This window comes from Otolemur garnettii, unplaced genomic scaffold, assembly GCF_000181295.1.
Source record: "Otolemur garnettii isolate 467f Iridium unplaced genomic scaffold, OtoGar3 scaffold00004, whole genome shotgun sequence".
Lineage (NCBI taxonomy): Eukaryota > Metazoa > Chordata > Mammalia > Primates > Galagidae > Otolemur > Otolemur garnettii.
The window spans coordinates 44,322,158-44,326,529 of NW_003852399.1; the positions used below are offsets into that span (position 1 = coordinate 44,322,158).

The window sequence follows — 4,372 nt, forward strand, 5'->3', positions numbered from 1 at the left end:
GTTTGGCGGGTCCGGGCTGGGGATTCGAACCCGCCACCTTAGGTGTACGTGGCTGGCGCCTTAGCCGGTTGAGCTATAGGCGCCGAGCCACTCCCCTGGGTTTTTTTTTCCATTGCTTCTTTATCCTGTCTGTAGATTTACAGATATCTTGCAGCTCATCAGATCCTTCTGACATGTATCCTGAGAGTCTTCCTGATACAATTCTCTATGATTCTGTTTTTTTGTGAATGTCCAGCTTAGGCCTGCATCTATTATGTTCACTCTCATCATCACAGTCTAGTAGGAGGTGGGGTTCTGAAGATCATAATGGGCCTTGGTCTCCACTGGCTGGAACTGGACACTAAGTGCTGATCCAGGAGGTAACACCATTTTCCTAAATATTTCTTGTCCATGTCCATGGATTGGAACCTGAAGTACTGCTTCATCAGTGCCCCTCTCTAAATTTTCCAGTATGGTCACTGCCTCCTCTCCACTCTCTGGGTAATGTTTATACACCCAGGCCTGCAGATTCCTTGGAAGGATGCTCAGGAACTGCTCTAGCACCAGCAGTTCCAAGATCTGCTCCTTGGTATGGATCTCTGGCTTCAGCCACTGACAACAGAGATCCCAGAGCCGGCGCAGGGCCTCACGGGGACCAGGGGAATCCTGGTAGCAGAATAGCCTAAATAGTTGCCAGCAGAGTTCCTGCCTGAGGGGATCAATTCTCTGTACACAAGTGCCCTGCCTCCAGATAATCTCTTCCTCTTCTATCTTCACTATCAGAATTTCTTTGTCCTCTGGAAAGTTCTGAGCTGCCGCTTTCTTTGATTCTGTAGCCATCTCTGGATAGATTATATTATCAGAAAACTCACTTCTGCTTTGGGAAGGGTCTTCTTTAGCTTCAAGAGCTCTCCTTTCTCTAGGAATCCTCTGAGGTTCAGGGTCTGGTCTTCTTGAGGCTGCTGTAATCCCAAAAGGAACATGAGAGGGGCTGGATGTTTAGAGGAGGACATAGGTCCGGAACTTGGTCCTAGTGTTCTGATTTTTATAAGTTTGGGCCTTGCTCTGAGCCTTCAGTGAACCCTTTCAATCTGGAAATCATGTCTCTCAGTTTTGGGAAACTCCCTGATTTCAGTGATAATTTCCATCTTTCTGTTTCTTCCATCACTCTCTCTCTAGCTCTTTTTCTGATGTTGGGCCTCTGGGATCAGTTTTCTAATTTTCTTATGTTTTCTCCTCTATTTTCCAGATCTTTGTTTTTTGTCTTCTCTCTAGGAAATTTACTTAATTTTATATTCCAAAGTGACCACGGAGTGGCTTAAAATAACACAAATGTATCATCTTACAGTTCCGAGGATCAGAAGTCCAATAGCGGTCTCATTGGACAAACCTCAAGGTGTCTGAAGGGCTAAGTTCTTTCTGGTGGCTCACGGGGAAAAAAAAAATCTATTTCTTGTTTATTTAGGCTGTTGGCAGAATTCAGTTTCATGTGATTGTAGGGCTGAGGTCTGAGTTTTCTTGATGGCTATCAGTTAAGGGCTCTTCCAGCTTCTCAAGGCTCCCCACATTCCTGGGCTCACAGCCTCCTTTCTGCTTCTTCAAAGTCAGCAACAGAGGGGGCAGGTCTTCTGATGCTTTTAGAATCTCTCTTCCCTTTCTGTTGTGGCACCTCTCAGTCTCCAGACATAAGATTCCTAGATGTTAGCACATGTAATTAGTAGGAGGTCACCTGATAATCCAAGATACCTTTTTCAAGATTGTAAACCTTAACTATGTCTATAAAGTCTCTTTATGCCACATTTCTGGGGATTAGGACACAGATATCTGTTCCTGCCACGGAAGTTTAATGACTACTGTTAATATATTTAACTTCTAACAACCCTAGTTCTCTGAATGTTCCCTTTTATGTAGAGCAAACTATTTTTATTTCATGTTCAGGGTAACTTATCTCTCTGAATATAATAATGATAGCTTTAAGAATCTGTTTGTTGGCTCGGCGCCTATAGCTCAACCGGCTAAGGCACCAGCCACGTACACCTAAGGTGGCGGGTTCGAATCCCCAGCCCAGACCCGCCAAACAACAATGATGGCTGCAACCAAAAAATAGCCGGGCGTTGTGGCGGGCGCCTGTGGTCCCAGCTACTAGGGAGGCTGAGGCAGGAGACTCGCTTGAGCCCAGGAGTTGGAGGTTGCTGTGAGCTGTGATGCCACAGCACTCTACCCAGGGGGACAGCTTGAGGCTCTGTCTCAAAAACAAAAAAACAAAAAAACAACAACAAAAAAAAAAGAATCTGTTTGTTTCTTCTCTTTGTATAGTTGGTTTCCTGTAAGTTGCCTTTTTATTGTGTTTATTTTGATCTTTAACTTCTATCCTGAGCTATCTGTTGGTTCCCGCTTGCCTGCCATGGGCCTGAAGCACTGATTGGTCCCTCTGGGCGCCTGGGCAAGACTTATGGACCATGGGTTTGAGGTTAAGGTGGTTTACATATTATCAACACTTTTAGTTTTTTTCTTCTCTTGGATTAGTCAAATTCCTGAGAGTTGGATCTTTCAGTCTCCTGCTTTCATGGTAGAGACCTGGCTGTCTGCATTCTGGGAAGCCAGGAAGACAAAACTGGGCAATCTTAGCATTCACGATGTGGACTGCTAATGAATTTCTCTGCTTACATTAGGAAATCCTCAGTCTCAAATGTACTTACTGTCTTCCAGTCAAAAGACAGTCAAATTTCCTTCCAAGAAATCACATCTGTCTTCTCCTTTATCGGGTAAGGGAAGGAATTGGAACATAACTTCTTAAGTAGACTTTCAACTGATCCTCCTTTTTTGTTTTTTTTTTTTTGAGACAGAGCCTCAAGCTATTGCCCTAGGTGAAGTGCCATGGCATCACAGCTCACAGCAACCTCCAACTCCTGGGCTCAAGCAATTTTCCTGCCTCAGCCTCCCAAGTAGCTGGGACTACAGGCGCCTGCCACAACGCCCGGCTATTTTTTGGTTGTAGCTGTCATTGTTGTTTGATGGGCCTGGGCTAGATTCGAACCTGCCAGCTTAGGTGTTATGTGGCTGGCGCCTTAGCCGCTTGAGCCACAGCACCGATCCCTGATCCTTCTTTTTAAAGACTTGCTTTCTTTCTGTATCCATAGAAACCTGATGCCAAGTCCTGAGTTTCTGGAAGTTCTGCAGTGTAAATTAGGTTCTTCTTGGCTTTCCCCACTGCCAGCTTAGCATTTGGCTTTCTCAGATTCGCAAGATCAATTACCACTATGAAGCCTCTTGAATCCTTTGTCCTTGTGGGTTTATCTCCTTACTGTAATTTTAGCAGTGTTGAGAGGAAGTACGAATGAATGTATGATGTGAACACATTAAAAACATCTGAATTGTATATTTTTTAATGGTGAAATTTATGGTATGTGAATTGTATCTCAATACAATAAATTTTAAAAGTAAATGTGCTGAAAAAAACAAATCAAAGGATAAATAAATGAATGAATATTTGTTTGTCTTATGCCATCTTTACTGCAAAGCAGGATTCCAGATTTTGGCAATGAGGACAGTGAGACCGAGAAGCTTCTGAGAAGTTTAAGCGAGATGCCCAGGATTGTGATGGTTTTAAGTGATGATTTTTAACTTAATCCACTGCAGTGTTCTCAGTCGTATGTGCCCTCGAGAGCTACATTTTAGTGATAGTGGCAAAGACCTGACTCCTTTGCCCTGACTCCCTGGCCTTGGGCACTGGCCATTCTAGCCTGCAAGAGGAACATTGGTGCTCTGGAAAACTAGTCATCCTTGCTGGGGTGAAATGACACAGAATCAAACACCAGTTAAAAAATTAAAAATACTGTTAACCACTTAATTGTTGAATCTACAATGAATCGGATTATACCCGGGGTGATCTTAAGGAGAGATGAAAAGATGAAGTCATTTGAGACCTGTGGTGGTGGAGACCCCAAAAGAAAAGGGGCAGTGGCTTTCCCTGCACTCCCCTCCCCACCTAGCTCCTCTAATGTAATTGGATCAACATATAGAATTCAGAGTGGCTTAAAAACATACAAGACAGATTAAGTGGTCTTTGGCTTTCCTTAATGTAGCTGAAATCAATAATATGAGATCATTTCCTGTTAATGTCTAGAGATTTACATGTCCAACTTCCATTAGTGTTAAGTACTCTTTCCTGCCAATACCCACTTCCACACATTTTTAAGGTTGTTTATTTTATATTCACATTCAGTCTTTGACATAGCTGAGAAAATACAACAAAATGGCTATAGCATGTTCGTAAGCAATTAAATGTTTATTACCTGACCTTAAATCAATTTTTTTCTAAACCTTTTCTTCATTTCTTGGCCCTCTGAATGCTCACATACTTGTTTACTACCAAAATTCAAGCAGAGAGTTT

At 43.0% G+C, this 4,372-nt stretch overlaps 1 pseudogene; it reads right to left on the minus strand.

Moving 5' to 3' along the window:
* Positions 1 to 819, minus strand: part of LOC100940985 — a 1,746-nt pseudogene extending 927 nt beyond the window's left edge.
* Positions 820 to 4,372: the final 3,553 nt, after the last annotated feature.